The following is a 24,843-nucleotide window of genomic DNA, read 5'->3' on the forward strand; positions in this document are numbered from 1 at the left end:
ATGTGCAAACAGTACGCTATGTTACCGTAACTTGATGGTGGATACATAACACCTACACAGCGGACCGGTGTTACCGACAGTATGTCACTTGACACCCGTAACACTTACATCCTCCCATGTGCATATAGCAGTACAATTGCCGAAGGTAGCGTTGGTACACATAATGCGGCCAATACTGCTGCATGTCTGTCAGACGTATCATCATATAGCAGGTGTATCATTCACAGTACTGCCATGTGTGTTTGCTTGTGTGACCATATATGCCACATATGGTGTGGAATACAACCCAATTGTCACACACCCCTGTACACTGTTGTAGAGATCTGTACATACTGCAGTGTGGAAAGCATGACGTAGGCAGGTGTGGTGTGTGTATCACACACATCAGCTATCCAAATGACAAAACAGTATTATACGGACCCTCATCTCACACAGGATTGCTGATCTTAAACTCACTTGGCTCACACACAACCTCTATTCATATTTTTATTTACATTTTTAACATTGTGTCTTCTTTTTGTTGGACAATCCAAGTATGTAATTCTATCATAACATCTATTTGGTCCACTAGTTATGTATAAGTAATGTTGATGTTTAGTTAATTTATGCACCCTCGAACTATTTGCTTAGCTATCTGATTATGACATTTTTAATTGTTTTTAATGAAATTCAGCTGTAATCAAGCATGTGACTAATTAAGACCTTTATTTAAACAGTCGCCTCTTTGTAGGAAACTGTTTCTGACTTGAAAAAGCTTGGCATTACCCAAGCGAAAGCGCTTGTCTGATTTTGCTGTTTTCAATTTACTGACCTTGGACTTTTATCACTTGGTAACGGAATAAAGGATTTGCCTTTTTTACGAATCATTGTCTCCATTTCACGGTCCTGGAACTACTTTTCCTGGTTTTGCTTGGTTTGCTTCTGGTTTTCTATCACACACATCAGCTATCCAAATTTGTATGACATTTGTGGTCTCCACAGTGTGTGTGTGTGTATGTAGGTATGTATGGCTGCCTGGTGCATGGAGTGAGGGTGTATGCTACCATACAGAACACACAGGATCCCTAACCCCTCATGGTGATGCAGTCCAATACCCTGTTGATGCCATCGGTCTCAGCCGCACTGGCTACCTGTACATGTATGTTCTCTGTGTCACACTGTGTGGGTGCAAAGTACTGTGAGGGTGATGACCACATAGGCAAGGGTCCTCACCTCAACAGTATGGGGTGTGCGTTATAGTGTTGTTGACCCCATTAGTGTGAGCATGTTTCTGTAATGTGACAGGGTATTGCTGCTACACAGTGAGGCCTCATGCTATCAAGTGGCCTCTAACATTATCATTGGCAAGACCGCTGTGTACAACTCCTGCACCATGTCAACATACCTGTGATGTGACCTGGTATGGATGTCACGTCTCTAGCCACTGTAGCCTATTAAACTGCCCCCATGCTTCTGGATCAGTATATGTGTGGACATCTGTGGTATGTTAGACTTTCAGACAGTCAGGCTGAGTCTACGTTTAGCATGCTGATATTGCCATATGTGCCTGTGAGTACTCCACAGTTACACATGGGAGACGACAGTGCTACCTGTAGGCACATGCAAGTAGACCATAAGGAGGGAACCAGGGCATCATTACCAACATACTGTTACTGTTGTTACCATGTTGTTACCATGACACATACTGTGAACATATAACAATGCATGCTAAACCTGTACTACATGGTATGTCTGGTGTGTGTCAACAGTACACAACTAATGTAATATACATGTCTCTCACTATTCTCACACAACTATCGTAATATACACTTCTCTCACTATTCATACACAACTAATGTAAATTACACTTCTCACTATTCTGTTCACCCTGTGCATCAGACCATTTGAGTATGTCCCTGCACCTATGGTGTGGATGACAGGGATGCGGCACAGACTTCATCATATGCACAGGGTGATAATGTTTGCCGGGGCATAGGCTGCACCAATGGATGACATCATGTGTGTGGGTAAAGGCCAGTGATATGATTGGACATGTCTTTTCAGTATGCATGTCGTTGTTGTGCCCTACAGATGTCTTTGCTGTGTGCGTGTATGTGTGCACACAGTTCTGCCTTTTGTGAGGCCTACACGGGGTATGATTGACAGCTCCAGATTGTACAGACCATGTTGTACAGCTCACTGTGTCCGGCCACGTGACCTGTGCCTGCCAGGGGTTGCACGGGCACTACGAGGCGGAGGTACAGATTGGCTACTGTCCGACGACACATGTCCACTGGAACCGTGTCCTTGCTGGGAATGTCCAGGGCCACGTCCATGTGGCCTGCTGTGTCCTGGTGTGGACAGCGCAGCACCAGCTGCACTGCTACTGTTACCGGCACTATGGGAGCGGGCATGTGAGGTGGCACGCTCACGTTGACCTGCACTAGGTGGTGTGGCTGGCCTACGTCCACGTGGCCTATGCCTCACTCCTACCAGATGTTCCAGCACAGACAGCTCACGCTCGCGGATTGCCATGCCACGGTCAAGGATTCCAACCATGTCACCCAATCGCCTGTCAAGAACATCAGCAATCTGCTGTTGAGCATTTGCCATTGCCTGGATGTTGTTATTTAGGGTACGGATAGCAGCCCTCTGCAACCTCTGCCCTTCACTGGTGTGCCGTTCAGCACGTGCCTGTGCCGCCATTACAGTCTGGAACATGCATCTGGTGATACCAGCTGCTGCACTCTGTCCTGCAGGTGCATGTCTGCCAGAGGTCCTCCTACGAGCAGCACCGGCCACATGCCTGTGTGGCACATCTGCAGTCATTACACTGACACCATGGTGTGTAGACACACCTTCTGTACCACCACACATTCCTGTTCCACGCTAACAGATGCTGACTGTCCTTCCTCTATGGCCACTGGTGATGCGGTATGTGTTAGCAGCAGAACTGTGTGCGGGGAAAGAGGGGGACATAGCTGGGATGGCAACCGTTGGCACAGATTCAGCCCCTGACAACCCTGCCTGTACCTCATGCATATGTTCATCACTGCTAGTATCTGTGGGGACACTAACATCAGATGGACCACAGGAGGGTAACGCACCTACATCACCTGTGAATGCAAAGAAATACTCAAAATTACGATAGACACACATGCACACACACACACACAAACACACACACACACACACACACACACACACACACACACACACACACAGACACACACACACACACACACACACACACACACACACACACACACACGCACCATGCATGCGATTTGATAGATGGCATGTAACATGCCTGTGGTACAGCAGAGGGCATGCAGCTCGGACATTAATAGTGTTAGTAAGCATACCTCCCTGGGGTGCACACTACAGCAAGCAGGTGTCATATTAGTAGCCATTCAGTTCACACAATCATGGTAGCATGCATGCATCCCTGTGATACACCATGTGGACCAGAACAGGATCACAGTACACATGGCTGATGTGATCTTGACATGTACTCTGCTGACGTGTGCATTAACATGCATACATGTCTGACACAATGGTGTCCTGACACATGTACAGCATCATAATGGGCATCACAGTGTGATGTTGTCTGTATGCCCTACAGATAGACTGCATGTTTAGCAAATGTGCATGAGCATGGAAAGGTAATGTGAGCTGTCTACATTGCTATACAGTGTGAAGTACAGACACTGTGCCATTGCATGGCATCTTGAGGCATCTATATTGCTGTACAATGCATAATATGTACACATTGCATAGCCATAACTGCATGCATACCCATGACATAACTGTGGATTGTGACCCACGATGCTGAGGTGTATACACACCAAACCATGCTGTGTAAAGTGACTGGTCACTGGAGGCCTACAGCTGACACCCCTGCACAACAACTACAGGGTCTTAGCTGCCTGGCAACCATGTCCACACATAGCGGACATGTCAATTCACTATTTCCCACATGACATTGATGTACCACAAACACACAAGATGCACAGCTAACGGTGATGTCCTACAGCAGCAAGGGAAATGTACAGTATCTGTGGCCTGATGTGGTGTCAATGTCTGTGGAAGCTGTACAGGTGACTACTGTCATGCTATGACACAGTCGTGATGTGCAACTGATCTTCTATGGTAGACTTCAGTGACACCTCCACTAGCTGTGCACAGGCTGTTAGGATGTCCACTGTACCACTTCAACTGTATAATCAGTCAACTAAGGCTATAAGTGGACCATGTGTGGACAATGTGCAACAGGGTGTATACACATCACATCTACTGTGTGGCTATGTATATCTGGCCATCCCCCATGGCCATGTGTGCACATGTGTTGGCCAAATGTTTGTGATGGCCATCTATCTCACATGTCTGTGTTGTCCTATATGACATACACCCATAGATGTGAGATATGTCACCATCCACAGGGCTATGCAGACAATGGGTTGTATGTTTGGTATGTGGGGTATGGGTCATGGGATAGTGTGACAATATTGCAGCCAGAACACTACATGTCTGGGACATGTCAGATGGCACATCACAATGTGTGCACCCAATGCAGGGGCATACAACACAATGGTGACACCTGTGGGCTGCCCATATCACAGCTCACTGTGTGGTACTGTTTGCGTATCACACATGTTGTTCCAATGCATACTACATATGCCTCCATTGTAGAAGACCTCCACCGTTGTATGCACAGCCGACCACACATGTAGCAATGACATATACTGTGGTTTCAGGTTGGTCTATCATTTCGTTTGTATATATTGCATATGGGTGTTCTGTGTGAATGAAGGGTGGTGCGACCTGTATCTCGTGACTGGAATGAACATCAAGTGTGCAAGTGTTAACTGGCCACATGGCAAATAGATCTATGCTTTAACATGCCTGATACAGATGACAGTCTTACCTGCAACAGACTCATGTCTGTGCGGCATGCCACAGGTACCTGTATAGGGGTGACACAGCAGTATGAACATTATACATGACTGTATGACAGCCACAGGGTGCACTGTGCATGTTAACACATTCGCCTGTATAATAGCATATAGTATGCACATGTGTGCAAACACAGGGTAGCATACTGTAGTATGCAGCTTGTGTGTCCACATACCTTGCATATGTTGTTACTTTACATAATGTACAGTGACACATGCAACTAAATGGGATATAATAGCCATATGTGCAGTACTGACTTACCAAGCAAGTCCAGGCTCATTGGTTGGGAGACACCCACCTCCACGATGGCAGCTACAGTTTCTGGATGCTGTTCTGAGGGTGTCCCCAGACTGGCCAGTAGCTCCTCGGTGTGTGTGAGTGGGGGCTGGGTTGGTGGCCCACCACCTGTTCCACCTTGTTCCCTGGCAATTGCAGTGGCACTCTGTTTTGCATGTCGTATCAAGTCCATGCAGTGTCTGCGCACCTGCTGGTAGGTGCGGTTATGGCCACCCACATTGTTTACCCTCCTGCGAAGATCCTGCCACAGGTCGTCCCGCTGCTGGGCATGCTGTGGCACATGGCTGAACAACACCTCATAGTTCTCATGGAGGTACGGGATGAGGACATCATCCTCCTGGCGGCTGTACGCCGGAAGGCATGTACGAGGCATTATCTGTAAGACATAAGCTCCAACACCCTTGCCCAAAGGTTCCTAGAATTCATAAACTCAAATGCTATGGAACAACTTGTTACCACTCCCACAAGAGCGGTAAACATACTGGACCTGATCATCACCAACATGGGGACTCTATGCTCCAGACCAGAAGTGTATCCCTCACTGGTAAGATCAGACCATAAACTGATCTCACTGGATATTCACATCCCGACCCCACCCCCTGCCCAGAAAACCACAGTGAAAAACTTCTCTAAAGCAAATTTCACACTCCTCAAAACCAAGGTGGAATCCTTCAAAGCCCCCGGGCCTGTGGAAAATACAGCCCAGACCAGAATCCTTTATAAATGCATTCTATGAACACCTTCAGGAATGCATGGATCATGCAATCCCAAATAAAACCAAGACCCAATCCTCCAAAGGCAGACGACCTGTCTGGTGGACCCCAGCCATAAACAAACTATACAATAGAAGGAGGAAGCTACTACATGATAGAGCAAAATCCCAAAAGGGAAGGCATCTCTGATCAGTATTAGCAAAAACTAAGGGCACTCATAAAATCGTCAAAGGCCAGCTTGAGAGAAAAATTGCACAGGACACTAAAGATAATCACAAGGCTTTCTTTAGTTATGTTAGGAACCTGGGTGGGAATTCACAGATATGCTCAGAATTAGTCCAAAATGACAAAAATACACTGATCCCACAGACATTGCCAACATCCTAGCTGACAGGTTCAGCGCAAACTTCTCCCCTCCCACCAAAGGGCAAATATCTATCAGCAGAGTGCTGCCCCAACATCTCAGATGCTCAGGTGGGAGCCGCCCTCCAAAGCAAAAACACAGCATCAATGGGACCAGACGGTGTCCCAGGCTGCGTCTACATGAACTCAAGAAGAGCTAAACCCAAACATAAAACTACTGTTCAATCTCAGCCTTACTACAGGATATGTACTCAAAGAGTGGCGTACAGCAACAGTGGTCCCTCTCCACAAAGGTGGTGCCTCAACGGACCCTGGAAACTATCGCCCCATAAGCCTGACTAGCTTGGTCTGCAAAGCTATGGAAAGGATCATTATGGACCTCATAAATAAAGATATTGGGGACCTACAGACACTGGATCCTACCCAGTTTGGCTTTGTTAAGGGCAGATCCTGCCTCTTAAACCTGGTTGACTTCTTTGAAACAGTCACCAAGGCCATTGACAAGGGAAGGTGGTCCACACAGCCTATCTGGACCTCGCAAAGCCTTGATACAATACCCCACTCGGGCATTATAGATAAGCTCACCAGCTTAAATATAAACCCCTATGTCACTAGATGGGTTGCAAACTGGCTCAAGGACAGAACCCACATGGTTAGAATTGCTGGAGCCATGTCAGACTCCAAACCAGTTACAAGTGGCGTCCCACAAGGCTCAGTCCTGGGACCTCTCTTGTTTGGTATATATTTCTCGGAGGTACAGGCCAACACGGAAGGACTGTGGCTGACCAAGTTCGCAGATGACTGCAAACTGGGTGCCATAATTGACTCTCCAGCCGACACAAGCATCCTCCAGAAGGGCCTCATAGAAACAGACAACTGGTGCCAGAGCCATGGCCTCAAGCTAAATGCCAAAAAGTGTATAGTCATCCCCTTTGGCAAAACAGTGCCACAAATTACCACATAGGTGGTAATCCATTAAGTACAGAAGAAGTCATTAGGGACCTGGGGACCCAAGTTGATAGCAATCTCTCATTTGACAACCACGTGGCCAAAGTGGTTAGAAAAACATTTTATATAGCCCACCTAATCATGAATGGATTCACATCTAGATTAGGGGAGGTCATCGTGCCTCTTTACTCATCCCTCATCAGGCCCATAATCGAGTACAATGCCCCTTTTGGGATGTACCTTACCAAACACCTGCAGCAACTGGAAAGACCCAAAAGTACCTCACCAAGAGGATCAAAGGGCTCAAACAGATGCCATATGCTGCCCGGTTAAAGAAACTCCAGCTCTACTCAGTGGCATACTGACTGCTCAGAGGTGACCTGTGCCTGATGTATAAGGCCATGTCCAACCCGGAATTAAGGGACATGCTGCACCTCAAAAAATCCAAAATCCCATCGAGCTACACGCTCGAGAGACTTGAACCTCAGCTCTGAAATAAATAGGACATGCTGGAGGGACAGATTCATAACCCAGAGGCTCCCTTCACTATGGAATAAAATCCCAGTCCAGGTTAGGCAGAGTCCCTCATTGACTCTCTTCAAGAGGAATGTTGATGAGTGGATGGGAGATCATAGGTTTACCCCGGGTATCACTTCTGTGTCACTGTTAGACAGAGGCACAGTATACTAACCTCGAAAAAGGGCATAGCAAAATTAATTTAAAATGGGTGGCGAAATCCAAACATACTCTGGCTAGGTTTATAAATGCCCTAGGGCAGATAGCCTAGTATGAACCTATGAACCTATAATGATGGTGACAGGTCACAGTTTCAGAGATGTACAGACATACTGCTGCACATACATTACTATGACATCTAGTACATCTGCACAGTTATCTTTGCAAATCATCATGACACGGACATGACTGACGTGTTTGTGTCACACACATGTAACACCCGTTGTACATTGGATATCATCACCAGATATGTGTGTCATCTCATTACAGTGTTCATACTCCATGTGAATGATGTCTTGATATGGGCATGTCTATTTGCCTGCACTGGTCTTCTTACCTATCTGCACATGCCTGGATGTGTCCACGGTAATGCTGTTGACCTTGATGCTGTGTATATGTCACATATCAACACAGACACAGCCTTAATGGACTTGAGCAGTGACAATGCACACATACACATGGAAATCTGTACATGCATGTGTTTTGCCATATACATCTACACAGCACTGTACAGCTGTTCAACATCCTGCCACGGATCACCTGTGTCGCACATGTGATAGACATGGGACAATGGTTAGTCGGACGTCATTTGCAGGGATGCTTATGAACCATAGCATGTATGGGCAAGGTGTCCTAGCTGTAACAGAAAACCATTATGTCACCGCGAGGTGCATCATTGCCACATTACTGATCCAGACAGTTGATACTACATTTACCATGCGGCCATCACACCATGTATGACTGGGATGACATGTGCAGCTTTGATGGACAGGGTTGCATGGTTTGGCGGGAGTATGTCACATGTATGGCACAGGGATCTGTCCAGCATGGGGTGATCCTAGTATTCGGACGGTGGATGTCCATGAGATATATCTTACAGATCAGGATATGGACATGTAGCATGTCCATCATCATGGTGTAGCAGATGTCTTTATGCAAGGTAGACAGCATGCTGCATAGTGGAGGTGAGGATTGTGAAGGCTGGTATCACCCATACACGCATGGCCATTACCCCTTAAAGGTGATATGTGATCCAATATTGGTCACCCCACTGCTGTATATGCCTGTCCAATGATCTCCGTGCTCATGGATGGCACCCTGTCATGACATGGGTACCTCTTATGACTACCTAAGGGGCCTGGAGACGTCACCAAGTCAGGGAGGTGTACTGCACAGCACCATCCCTTTACACAGTGTCCATAATGATGACCACAGCCTAGGTGGTAGTTAATGTGTACAGGGATGTTCACCTAGCAGTGACAATGCTGGTATCATCCATCAGAATGTGCACATATGTCACACACCTCACCCAAACAGCCCATTCCGTATGTTGTTCACAACACTGACACAGCTATTCCTCATAGGTCATGGCCATTCACATCCTTACATACACAGATGCCTAACATTTGTCTGTGTGGTTTGGGCTACAATGAGGGTGGAGTACAACACATTAACCCTGTTCTACTGTAGCTGGCACTGGTGTGATATGCACATGTCACTCTGGCACCATTTGTAGTTGTGAGTCTGTCAACAGGCTACTGGTAGAACACTCCTGTGACATACAAAGGTATTTGTAATCAAACATGCGTACTGTCTTGTACATCTATACTGCTAACATCTACAGTGATAATGGTTCATGGACATGCACACCATACTCAGCAGGGTTATAGTGTGGTGCCACACATTATGACTGTCGTCACCACTTGTGGGTTGATATTATCTAACACCCTATCTGTATTTTATGGTCATGCTAGGCACTTGTACAGAACTTGTGAGCATGTCATGAGCTACTGATTAATATTGCACCCATTCCACACCATTTCCCACAGGTACACTGGCTGTGCTATGATTTCCAGCTTGCTTATGGTACAACAACTGTTGTACACACGTAACTCACATATCCTGTGAGACATGGTTGTATATACAGGCATGTCCAAATGTCACGTACCAGTGCTACTGCCTGTCTATAAGATGGATATGTCGTACATGTGGCAATGGAGCAATTGTCTCATGCACACATTCAATGCTCACCTCCCGACATACGACACTACAGCCTGTGGGGGATGCACTTATGCAGCCCTGCTGGGGGTAATGCTGTCACCAACCCTGACTGCACCTGACAGTCATGTGGGGATGTGTAACATTCGCAACACACCACACTCATCACATAGTCTCACATGATCTCCACCACAGGGCACACATACAAGGACAACGTGTGCAGTACCTCTCCATACTCTGTTTAGGCACCAGAGGAAGCCCCCATATGGAACACAACATCACCGACTTATAGCCCACAGACTCGTGTGCCCATCACATACAGCCAATAGTGTGTTATAACATAAACAACACACCAGTCATAGGTGACTCTGTAGGCGGTCACACTGCAGTTCCACACAGCAGGCTACACAAGGCATAGTCACTTACATCTTGCTGTCGGGTAACTGGTTCTGCAACATGACCTATGCACCCATGCCACACCTCACCAGGTACACTGTGACTTGTCATTCTCCATGTTAGTGTGACTGCCCTGAGATGCCACTTCACAGACTATGTGTGCAGGGACATGCAATAGCTTGCCACTCTTGTAGCCCTGAAGGTGTGGGCCAAGCCCTGGGGAGCATTATGCATTCATCCAGACCCGATATCACTGTACAGCGCCTGACTGTGTCACTTCAGCAGTTGCCTGTGCTTCTGCTGTCATTCCACAGGCATCTGGTATCTGTCCGCTTTGACTGACCTGGTCAAACACAATGCTTTGGCACAGATGACCTGTACCTGTCAGCCCTGGGAGTACAGCTCACATGCAAGGCTCTTGCTGCTTCTATACTGCCTGTCTTGCACAGTTTCCAATAACAGTCACCGGCAGAACGGGAAATGGCAAGCACAACATGGGGTCATGTGACACAATGCTTGCATCTTCCTCTGTGATGCACGCAGGCAAGGCACACCTTAGAATGCACCACTCCAATATCTCTGCAGTGACTGGGACCTGCCTCTCATCTCTGCAGAGCACACCTGCAATGACAGGTTATAGACAGACCATACCTTTCAGGCACATACCTGGACTGGCACACCCACAGCTGAGGTGTTCCCACATCCCACTATGTTTTACACACATCCTGGCTAGTTACTTAGCACAATGCATCAGAGGTGCTCCACATGCAACTATCTGTGACCGGAACCACTATACACATTGTAACAAGCTACAGATTCCACTACATACCCCACGGTTACCAGACCTCATTTGTTGGTGTACTGGACAGTAGGGCTCAGACAGCTACTACTGATGTGTGACTGACACTAACCCACACTTAACTGGGATAGCCACTCATGTACTGACACATCCATGAGTCATAACCTCCACTCGGCTGGATAAACCCATACACACCACCTCCAAGACCAACATTAACCTTGACATGAACACTACCAATATGTGACTGGTGTTCCACACCTGTGGTCATCCCCTCATTGGTGGATTCCGAACATATGCTAATCAACCTTGTTAGCCACATCTCGGCACCACACACTTCACAGCATACACCGTACATGAGTATTACAACACCTACTACAGACGTCTTATGACAGCGGTTGTTAATGTCATGACACCAGTGCAGATGGACATTGCACATACACATGCTGCAACACATCCCAGTGCACTTCAGTAGCACGTACACAACTGCATGGATCATGCTATGCCACACAGAGCCATGATGGTACACACCAGATAACAGACGCCACTCTGGTGGTCAAGTTCCATGGACATAATATACAACAACAGGTGGCGGCTGTTGCACAGTGGTGTACAATCCCATGGGTGGGGTAACTCACTGGTCAGCCTCGGTAGGGCCACGGGATCCCTCATCACATACTCCATGACTAGCTACATAAACATTACTGCGACACATTCCAGGGTGTACCACAAGGCATTATGGTGGTATGTCAGTAGTCAATACCCACATCTGCTGTCACATAAAACAGTCACTCAGGAACATTACAGACCCAGGTGATGTTGGCAACATGCTGGTGGATGGATTCAATGCTAACATTACACCCTCTCACTCACTACAGGGCCACAATCCATGCAGGAACATTGCGGTGTCCCTGCGGTCACACCTACACAGTACTAACCTGCACTCTATATGTCCTGGGACACTGGCCCCATGTCACCTTCCTAAGTCCCAGGCCGTGATGTCCACAAACCTCTGAACGACAAGTCTCCCCACTAGGCCACCATATTCGGTAATAGCCTTGTATCAGACATTGTGGCCCCTGAAGGGCACACAGCAACATTCATCACACTCCACACAGGTGGCACCACAGTGTATGAGTGGGACTGTAGTCCTACACACCTGACTGAACTGTTCTGCACGGCTATGGGGCACATCATCAAGGACGTCATTCACAGAGACATTGTTGGGCTCCGGTCCTTTGATGCCACCCGGGTTGGACTTGTTAGGGTCAGAGCATGGCCCCTACACCTGGTGGACTCCTTTCATACAGTTACCAGGGTAGTTGATGATGGTGCGGGAGTCCACACATCCTACATCGTCCTCTCATTGCCTCTCAGCACCGTTCTCCATTCTGGTATTGACAACATGCACATCCACCTGCACATCGTACCCTATGTCTCAGGATGTTATGCAACGTGGCTCATGGACAGGACACACAATGAGAGTGGCATAACATAGTACCTACTGCATTTCAGTTACATTTGGCATACCACAGTCCTCAGTCATAGGGCCCCTCATGTTCAGTATATGCTTCCCTGAAGTACAGGCTAGCACAGAGGGACTTTCCCTGCCTAGCTTTACAAACCTCTGCATACAAAGCGCCATGATTGATCCACTAGCTGATACTGACTCCATCCATATGGGTGTCACTGTGACAGATACCTGATATGAATATCATGGAATCAAGCTGCATGACACAAGGTCCATGGACATCACCTTTGCATTACACCATTCACCCACTATCACATAGGTGGAAGTCCCCTACATACGTGTCACATTGTACAGGTTTGTAGTACACACGTATGTCACACCCACTACTGTGATTACCGTATTGCCACTGTGGCGTGGACATCCTTCTACATGGCCACACTTATCTGTACTGGGTGTGTAGCTGCTACATAGCCAGCCATTGTACCTCTGAACTCAAGACTTCTACACACATTCAAGGGTACACCACCCCATTTAGGGTGTACCTTACACAACAGCTACAGCTTTACATACCACAACATTAACACGCCATCAAGTTTATTGAGCTCTGACAGCTAAGGTATGTGGCTGAACTACGGACACCACATCTGTACATATTTGCATACTACATACTCAGGGGTGACCTCTGCTGAACAGACAGGGCCCATGTCCACAACAATATTAGTGGATATACTCCACATACGCGACATACGCAGATGCCACTGTGAGCAACATGCTCATGGATATGTGCACACACGCAACAATGAGTGGGATGTGCTTGAGGGTTACATTCCCAAACCGGACACTCACCATGCTTTGGAACATGACTCCTATGTACATCACGCAGGGACACTCAGTAGCACTGTTCATGTGATACCTCCCTTGGTGTTTGGGACACACATGTACGCCAGGGATCACTGCAGTGGCTGTACTGTGCAGAGGTGCAGGTAACACATGGCTCTGCTGATCACAGGACACTACCCTAGAGAGGTGCCACTGGTGTGAACACTGTGGTTGTGCTTACATATAGACTTGCCAGACTGCATAGTACCCCACTATGAACCTGTGAAGCTATTACATGTCCTTTGTGCATGGTTACTTGGTAGCCCTTCCATTTAGATTAGCTATCATGCTATTACAATGTCCCATGCCTACAAGTCATATGTATCCTGTTATTGTACATGCCAATAGATGATACCTGTGGTATGCATGATATGCCTGTTATGCTGTGTAGAATATCTGACATATCTACCTACAATACTATACATTGCACATATTTTACATAGTATCCCATAATACAAAGCATACTTGCACAGCGGGACCACCTTAGACATGTCATTGTCATTATATGCTCATACACATGCCTACTGTGACAATATATCAACATATACTATCCCCGACTATGGCACGTACTTGTTGGACATACCCTACCACTGACGGCAGGTTGTATGTAATTGTTCTGTTTAAAGCCCTCATGTAGCATCCCTTGTGGTGTCCGTGATGTGTACCTTGTGGCCCACAGCTGGATGCACAGTTTCTACAAGCTTAAGTATGCTCAGTAAGACATCACTACATAAATACCTTTTCCCACGTTATGCATTGCGGACACTTTTAATTAATGCAAAACGAGCTATACATACAGTAAATAATTAATACAACACATGCTATACATATACTTACGTACCGAGTGTTCTACATACCTTGTTATCGTTACGTTCTTTCATCTGTATCTCTCTCACACACTGCTTACACGGGTATTTTGTATGAGCATACGGTTTGAATATCTGGCAAGTCTTCCTTATATACGTCGATACCTGTAACATGTGGTTTCCTGCCGCCTATTGGTGAGTCTGAGTGACTAATTACTTGCATATCAGCTTTGCAGGTACTACATTCGCCAATTACGTGGCAACAGTGGGGTATAATTGACTTCTCCACTTGGGTGTTGGCCATTTGCCCTACCTTCGGGGAGACGGCCTGTATTGCGTTTTGTTATGTGTAATTGCAACTGCTATGCATAGAGACAAGTATACTTTGGATTCATGTCCCCCGTGGATTGTGTGTGACAGCTAGAGTATGTGGTTCATCATGTGGGTGTACCTGTCATCCCAACGTCTGTTAACAGACTGTTGCAAACAAAACCTGTAACATCGCCGTTTGTTCCATTATACAATGGCTGCAATTTTGCATGGTGCCTTTAATTGTGTCTCTCACAAGGTATGTCGACGGTTCTGCAGTTGTAATTGACTGACTGGGTGTTTGTGCTGTTTTTACAGTCTGTATTGCTATGGTTTCTAGTGTGGGAGATGTCGGTGGGTGTACGTACCATATACAGGTTTGTGGACCTTGCATTTCTACATATTCCATATATATGTCTGTGGACTCCATCCCTTATTAAAGAGCTATCAGTTAGTAGACTTATGTTACGGGATTGTACATTGGGCCGTTGTTAATTGGTTTCTATATAGTATGCAGGTGAGGTTGATACTTCCATACCTCCGGAATTGTAGCGATATGTAAAGGGATATGTCTACATGACGGCTATCCCGTGTATGTCTGTCCCAGATATTTGCAGTCATTGCGGTTGTGTTGGTAACAGAACCTCTTTGCCATGGGTTGACACCTTTTCATATGGCCATTGTTGGACACTTCCGGGACACACAGCGGTGTTTACAGGCCAACACATAGCCACGGTCAGTACACAGGATAGCACATACTTTTATCCTCAGTACATACCTATTGTTGTTGGACTTTGGCTACTTATCATATTGCATGTAACATTCATGTTTCTTACATACAGGCATAACTATTTAATGCAACTATTACATTATGTATGGGACATATTAATGTCCTACGATCTCGGACATTTGCCCTTTGTAATGTTTTATGTCGGGACACACCTGCCCAGCGAGGGGCTGTCCCTCCTAATGTGGGACAGGTGGTGACTGTATGCCTATGGCTAGCTATACCCACACCTACCATAATCATCTACCTCCAAGTTGGCACTAGCAGACACATGATGTGAACACACACACACACACACATTACAGTCACACAGGGACGCACACGGCACCCTCAACACACACATACACAGACTACGGCACTCACACACAGTTGAACACAGTACCTACGTGTACCGCAACACCGGCAGCGGTACCGAATTATCCATTCATATCATCATAGTATTACTCGCGGTTGTACTGTTCTCTTTCGGTCTTTCAGCCTTGTGGTTACGCATGTCGGTATGTTACACATTCCATAGTTGGCAGTATCCTAAGTATTTGTACCTCCAAGGTATTATGACTGTCGTTGACCTATCTATATATATTTGCAGATATCGCTGAATCCGTATATATCAACATATATTACTCTATCGCCATTTCTATCTGTATTATATATATGTATATATGTGTACATATATATATATATATATATATATATATATATATATGACGGGGAAAGTGACAGGCAAGCTACACCTTTCATGGTGTACTTGCTGGTGTATACTGTTTCCTGGACTCCGCACGTTTGTGTCTGTACCTGTCACATTACACACCTGCCATAGGTTAGGGTTGCCAGCTGTCCCCCACTGCAAGGGACAGTCCCTTTTTGGGCAGTTGTGTCCTGCAAAATATTTGTAAACATGGCAAATGTCCTGTGATGTTAGAACATACTTATTTCCTATAGTTTATGTAATAATCGCATAATACAATTATTCTGTATCTGAACCAACAAACAGAATAAGTAAGTAAACATTACAAGAATGAGCTTTTATCACAGTGCAGTTCTGCTTCCCATACTGGCCGGGTGTATGTGTCGGCCTGCAGACATCTGACGTATGTCCCACATTAGTACTTTGAAGAGGTGACAACCCTACCATAGGTACATCTTGCCTAACAATAGTGTTAGGTGATTTTATACATGATTGCTAATTCTACACCTGGCAGTGGTCGTTTTACCTTCAGAGCGGGCGCTATTAGTACAGGGGTATATAATGCTGGTTTCACCTGTTCTGGACATCATTCACCGTGATCTGCGAGATATTCGGAGTAGCTTATCCCTGTTTTGCGCATATCCATATAGTCATATTTAAACATCGCTTACCAGCAGTGGGCAATGCATATTCCCGGTAACGTGTGCTAAACATATGATCTGATGACCTGCATCCGACATGCATTACTTGTGCCTTCGGGATTACGTTACTTCCCTTGCAGGATGTGGGACCGGGAGCATGCACGACGGTCACTGCATTTAACATATGGCCATCTGGGATTTGTACACGTGTTATGTCGTTTTGTACGTGGAGTACACTACAGCTGTTACTCCATACTGCAATCACATGGGTAACTCAGTTAGTTTACATATTGATGAGTCCAGTTAATGGTATGTCCATGTGATGTTTACTGTATGTGCTCCGGCATTGGGTATGTATATCACAGCGAGCCACACACGATACTGTGCTACACCTTCAAACGACCGTGGGTGGAGCATGCTGGGGTGACAAATACCTGTCATGGGTACACCCCATGCCTTGACACAACATCCATGATTATATTATGTGGTGCCCCTCATTAACGCAGCAGGGACTCCGTGCTGAGTGTCGGCAGAACAGTGCTTAAACACATGTGCTCCCATGATTGCCTCTGCTCCTCTACGCGACAGTTGGTTACTCTATGTTGTGGCGACAGCGGACACTGTTTGCCCCGTTTGGTGTATGGCCTCTGACAATTGGCTATGTACCCACCGATGTACCTGGGTACCTATACACACAGCACCAACATATGCTGATAGGCGCATGTACTGTTCAAGTGTTGACATTCCGTGTTCCAATAGCTGTTGTGTGTACAATGTTTGTGGGCTGCCTATGTAGGATTCACACAGTGGGCCACCTATACATTACAGTTTACAGGTGGCCGTGCTTGTGTGCCATCCATTTTACTGTGTGTGCAGATGGAGAGTTGTGTCAGTCCATAGGGGCCTACACTTTCAGCGTATGTGCTATACGTTCCCTCTTTGCCAAGGTGTAGGCATATTGGGCACGCTTCCGTCTGCCTACTGGGGCTGGCACAGTGTGTTCATGGTCTGAATCCCTCTGTGCCTGTGATGGCCTTGGCAAATGCAGTGGGCTATGAGGGCCTTCACCATTTTGTCCCTGCTGCAGCTGTTTCCGCAGGATCATATTATGTAGCATGGCACATACTATGATGATGTGGGCACATGTGCCTGGAGAGTACTGCAGGGCTCCAGCAGATGTGTCCAAGCACCGGAACCGTGATTTCAGCATCCCGAACACACGCTCTAGGATGATTCTGGTTTGTGCATGTGCCTCATTACGGCGTTCTTGCATGGGTGTGTGTGCATTTCTGATGGGAGTCATCATCCATGGCTCCAGTGCATAGCCAGCATCCCCCACAAGGTGGCCATGTGGGATGTCCCCCCTGACAAATACCTGATACAGCTGTGAGGCATGCCAGATATGGGAGTCATGGTAGCTTCCAGGGCTGCCAGCACACACATCCATGATTATGCCCTGGGCATTGCACACGACCTGGGCATTGCACACGACCTGGCAGTTGATGGAGTGAAATCCCTTGCGGATTATGTAGCGCCTACCATGCTCACCGGGTGGTGACTTGATTTGTATGTGTGTGCAGTCTATCGCACCCAGTACCTCCGGGTAGTGTGCCACACGGTGGAAGTGACGCATATTGCTGGCCAACTCCTCCTGAGTTCGGGGGAAGTATATATGCTCATTGGCATGTGGTAACATGGCATCCAGGAACTGGTGTAGTACCCTGGATGCTGATGCCTGTGAGATCCCCATTATATCTCCGGTTGGCCTTTGAAAGGTACCTGTGGGTAGTATTCACATGCTTGCACATACCTTCATGTCCACTGGGATGGGTTCCCCTCTGTTATTTCTGGTTCTCAGGCGTGGCCAGCACAGCTCCACTATTTGCTGTAAGATGTCCCTGTCCACCCTGTAACGCTCTACTCTCTCCAGATCATGTAGCCCCTGGTAGGTTACCCTTGGTCTGAACACTCTTCTCCTCCTCCGGGGCCTGCGGTGGTTGCCGGCATCATCCTCCACAACACCGTCAGTTTCTAACACATGCTGATGAATCACAACTCTGGCAGCTCCCAACATGTACATTTTAAAAGTTCCCCGTGTATTTACACCTATGGTGCAGTGTTTGGGAATTCACAGGACCTTTCACACTTTATACTATTATGCTGTGAACACCGATGATGTCATAGGGTGTCTATGTACAATCATAGCTACAGGATATCTTATGTGTTTTCCTACCGGAAATACTATTGTGGTGCTTTTGGTGTTGAATTACATTTGGCTGCCGTGGATTACTTCTTGACCTTCCCTTTACATTTCTGCATGTTCCACCTACCATTTTCTGGCATGCATACGGCAGCCTGCTTTAATTTGTACTTTCCTAGACCTGGCGTATCTTCCGTAATGTGTGCTATTGCCGGTCTACTTTCGGTTTGCTTTGCTCTGCTATGACAGATCTCCTATCTTTGCAATCCAATGCCTCCCCTCCTTTCTTTGCATTCCAATGCCTCCCCTATCCTGTTTTGCAGGTTTCTGCGAGCAGACTTGACAGCTGCCATCGATTGGCCTCCGTGAGTTGATTGCTGTTGATTGCTCATTAGTATGCCAATTACCCTATTTCGGCAATTCCTTCTTTTCTTCCCCTAACCTTCCTGTTTGTGCTATTGTTCGTGCCGTGTGCATCCGCTTACTGGGTTTCGGGCACGTTTTCATCCCCGTACACATGCCCTTTTGGGCCCATGTGTGCTCTCAACTAAACGGTTCTATACCTTCCTCCCCACCCCTGACCTGCAGCTTTGCTTAGCAACGGACAGGGCAGATTTGCATTGCTCCAATGTGCTTACTGCTACGGTGGCACATCCCTCTGCTGATGTCATGTATCTCCTCTGAGCCACTCCTCGGTGTTATAGCGCTGCGCCGTATGGTTCAACCTTCATCCGGCAGGACATTTGTGATTCAGTATTATCTGCCTCATTTGCATGGCATTGACTACTAATTCATAGTTACCGCACCAAACACTGTCGCAGGCCCTTAGCAACCCTTGCACCTTGGTTGTGGTGTTCCATGCCTACCATTGTGTATTATAGTGTACACCTGATTTGTATTACATTGCGATTTTATGACATTTTTATATATTTTCTTTATGTTCCAGTTTGCGCACACATGCCCTGCGGTTGTACTTTGCATTACTATGGACAAAACATTAAAGTTGTTTTTTAGGTGTTGTGCATCCTTTCTTATGCCATTGGCTGTGTATTTAGCCATTGGCATATGTTAACTTTGTAATACATGAGTCTGGTCCGCTTCCATAGCTCAGATGTTCTGTTTGGGAAAATGTAAACCGTGTTTTTTGGTTTACATTTCCGTGGCCTTACGCTTCACCTGCACCACTTCATGGATCGCTATATGCCTTCATTTGCATGGTGCAACACTGCACATGGGGTGATTAGCATACCTATGCCGAGGGCTGCGCAGTTCTGGCGTACGCTGGTAGTGCACGTGGTATTGGATCGTACCTGAATCGCTCGACGGCCATATTTGACGTTATTCCACCTACGCTACGCCTGCACCTGGTGCAAGCTTCATGAATCCCGGGGCATGACTTTGTCATTCTCCATGACATTCATCATCCTGCTTCAGTGAATATTAACTCTTCCACTGTTGGTTGCTCAGCCTTTGAAACATTTCGGAGGTTCCCTTTCCCCATTTTCAGCCTCCTTTCTTTTCTACTGAGTTATACACATATTAGTTGGCATTGTTATAATATTATTTACATGTTTTTGAATTCATGGAATATCTACATATTTCTACTTCCTTTTAGTGGATTCACTTTGAATGCTACATCATGGTTTGTGGGTGGATCTTCCCTTAAAACAGGGATGCAGAGAGTGTCTTTGCGAATTTCTTTAAGAAGTAACACAGCCATTCTGAAAGAAACTGACATCCCAGGTTTTTGCTTCATCATGCTCTTGCTTTTCCCCATTTTCCACTGAAAGCTATGCCACACTCTTAGGGGGTATATTTGTCGTGGTATCATCAAGTGTGGCTGCAGCACTCTTTTTTCCCATGTGCCTAATGATTTGAACTGTTGCATTTCTTTTCTTTACACTGACACCTGGTGTATTTGCTGGCACTTACTGACTCCAAGTAAAGCCAGTGTCCTCCCACTTTGGTCACTTCCTGCCTCCAGCCCCAGCCATCTCCAGTTGTCCTAAATTTATTCATTCCATAATATGGTCTCCTTAAACAGCTTGACTGCATACACTCTTTCACTGACCATATTCCTCTATCACATACACTGCTGTCCATTAGTGAGATGTATAATGTCAGAAATCATTTTCCACAGGCTGGTCACTCCCTTCAGTCACTTTTAACTCCATAGCATCCCCTTTCAGATGATTTTAATCTTAGCAACAGAGAAATTGTAACTTATTTTTTTAGAAAGCACCTCCCTTTTCCCAATACAAATACTATATGTCATTACTACATAATCAGTTCCAATTCATCCTTCCCTGCTTGTTCACTACTATTCTCTCTTTATTAATATCTCCTTGACAGTCTCACATATCAGGCGTCACTTCTAAAAATGAAGTTCGTTGTTCTCATCACATTAACAAATCAATGTCTTCAGTATTAAATGCCTGTAGTCCATTTGAGCACAAACTCAAACAAGCCTACTACTTCTCATCCTTAGGAATAATATTCACAGTCAAACATTTCACTTTCTTTCACAGTATCATAAAATGTTCATCCTGCTTTACTATAATTTACATCCTTCCTCCTGTTAGAGACATTTAATAATCACCACTCATTAAAGCCTTAGAATCCAATTGACTTGGAAATTTCTATCACTTCTGGTACCATGCATGTACTATATGAAACTGAAACCCAACACTTCAATCTAAAATTATTAAACTAACAAGTGAATGTATTTCAATCCACTTAGTAAATGCAAAACTTTCACTTAGTAAGTGGCCCTCTGGGTTACCTCTGTAGACTATATGAAGACAGAAATTATGGAGCTATTGGACTATGTGTCAAATGCTGGTATGTGTCTAGCATTGAGCAGCATTCTACTTTCACCAAGGATGATGCTACAATACGAACAGATGATTATTGACTTTAATAATTGACTTAGTATCTGGTATCATTCCAGGGGATACAATATTTGTCAGCATAGGAGAACATGGTTAACAAACCACATTGCTTTGACAAAGATGGTCTCCACCTGCCCCCTCTAGGCTTTCAAATATTAGCTAAAACATTGCCCTGCCCAGTAAAGCCTTTTTGAGGCAATGCTGAATTGACAAATTTGACAAAATTTCCAAACAAAGCAAAATCTGCCCAAGGAAATCTAAATGTGTTACTGCTCAATGCCAAAAGTTTAAACAAGAATCTCCATCCCCTCCAAGGGTTCCTCCCCCTGGAGATTGCAGACGTCTGTACAGTTACTGAGACATGGTTTAAAGCCACAGAGAGTACACCAGCAGTGCAAGGCTTCTGGGCCATCCACAAATGTACACTAGCAACCACACAGGAACTAAAGGTGGAGGTGTCTTGATCTACATCAGTAACAAGCAGGGAGTTCCTCCACATCCATATTATCAAGGATAAAGTCCTATGCCATATCTTAGCAAGCTACAGGTCACTCTCTGTGTCCCATGAAGCTCATAGCTCTTATGTAGACCGATTGGAGACACTCAGCATTCAACCAGATACCATATTCATGGAAGACTTTAATTATCCCTGTATAAACTAGAAATCCTACATGAACCCAAATTTGTAGGCACAGAGATAGAGGTAGAGATTCCTAGACATTGTAAACACAGTCACTCTGGACCAGATTGTGCATACACTATCAGAGGTACAAATATATTGGATCTGATACTCACATACATAGGAGAATGTTGCCATCCAAGTGGCATCTCTGGTAAGGTCAGAGCACAAAACAGTCTCCAAAATATAAATCAGTTCTGTAACCTGAGTAAACTCTGTCACAGTTAAGAACCACTCCAAGGCAATCTACTTGTTATTAAGCGATAACCTGTCAAAGTTTCCAGCTCCTCCAAATTCAGATAGCATAGCAGCCTGTGGGGAATTGTTTACTAAAGCTCTGTACAACCATATCAATGACTGCATAGAGACTGCTATGCCTATCAGATGTAAGCTAAAACTAACTTAGAAAACAAACTACCCTGAAAGAATCCAAAATTAAGTGGGTTGTACAACAAAACAAAAAAGCTAAAATTAGGAAATGTAACACCAAAAATAATAATAAAAAAACACTCTCATCATACTGAACAGGCAACTAAGAATACTAATTAAGTACAGCAAAGCACATGTTGAGGTATAGACAGCATTCCAGGCCAAGGACCATGTTAGGTATTCTTTATCTATGTCAAAAACCTCAAAGGTAGCACACAACAGTGGACAAATTGTTGGTGAACAAAGTCACATTCACAGAACCAGGAAACATAACAAATCTTCTGGCTGACAAATTCAGCTCCAACTCTACCCCACTCTTACCCCCAGTATCCTACTAGGAAATGCCACCTAACAAAACCCCTCCACAGGCTTCATGCCCTGTGAATTGAGGACAATGACGGCCATCCCTCTGCACAAAGTTAGGCCATCACTGGATCCCGGGAACTACAGACCCATTAGTCTGACTAGTTTCATATGCAAAGCCATGGAAAGAATTATCATGGAGATGATTAATAATAACCTGGGAAACCTTCAGACACTGGACCCAGTTTGGTTTCAAACCTGGTGGACTTCTTTGAGAATGTCACAGAGACAGCGGTTGATGGCAAAATGATGTATAGTACCTACCTTGATCTAGCTAAGGCATTTGTTACAATATTCCACTTGGGCATTGTAAAACAAACTCATGGAATTAGGCATAAACCCCTATGTAACCCACTGGATAGCCAGCGGGCTCACATATGGGACTCAGGAGGATAGGACTGGAGAGATCACCTCCACAAAGAGACAGGTCTCCAATGGAGTCTGCTGGGCTCTGTACTGGGTCTGCTCCTCTTTGGCATCTATTTCTTGGAAGTCAAGGCCAATGTTATAGGCATCTGGCTTACCAAGTTTGCAGATAACTGCAAGCTAGGAACTATCACAGAAACCTCCCAAGATACAAACATTTTACAGGAAGGTCTAACACAGACAAATGTCTGGTACCAAAGCTACAGCTTAAAACTCAGTGCCAATAAATGCATAATAGTACCTTTTGTAAAGTCAGCCACCCTGGAAAACTACTACTTTGATAAAACACCACTAAAAGTAGACACAGTAGTCAGGGATTTGAGGTCTGATGTAGACAGTAACCTGGATTTCAACCAACATGTGTCTAAAGTAACAAGAAAATCATTCTATGTCATTCAACTTATAAGCAAGAGCATGGCACCTAGTGCCAGAGAAGTCATCCTGCCACTATACTCATCCCTCAGCAGATCCATCATTGAGTGTAATGCTCTCTTTGGGATGTTCCTGACCAGGCACATGCATCAATTGGAATGTCCACAGAGGTTCCTCACAAAAAGAATACAGGACACAACACAATGTCCTATGCAGATGGAAGCAAAGCCCTGTCTCTGTAATTTCTTTCCTATAGACTGCTGAGAGGCAATTTATGGCTGCTATACAAGGCATCCTTGGATCCCATACTGATGGACCTTTGGCCTATCCACAAAAGTGAATAGCATCACAACTAATAAATCCAAGGTTTTGCTTGTGCTTTAAATAGGACACATCAGAGAATTCCCAGTCTCTGGAATATGTTTCCCATCAATGTGAAGCAGAGCTCTTTGCTAACCCCATTCAAGTGTAACCTGAACCAGTGCATGGAAATCAGAAATTCATCCCTGGAGTGATCACTGGACCATTACTTTCCACACTAATAGCATCAAAGTTTACCCAGTGAAATTTCATTTAAGCTCAAAATATCCAACAAAAACTCTATAAAGCACTCATAGACTAGAGTCAAGTCCTACATTGTTAAGATCCAAAGCAAGCTTCTGACATCCTTACCTCCACTCTTGTTTCTCATTAAAACATTTTCCCTTTGATTTTCTGGCTT

The sequence above is a fragment of the Protopterus annectens genome, chromosome 5.part0, assembly GCF_019279795.1.
Source record: "Protopterus annectens isolate FY-2018-M chromosome 5.part0, PAN1.0, whole genome shotgun sequence".
NCBI classification, from domain to species: Eukaryota; Metazoa; Chordata; order Ceratodontiformes; family Protopteridae; genus Protopterus; species Protopterus annectens.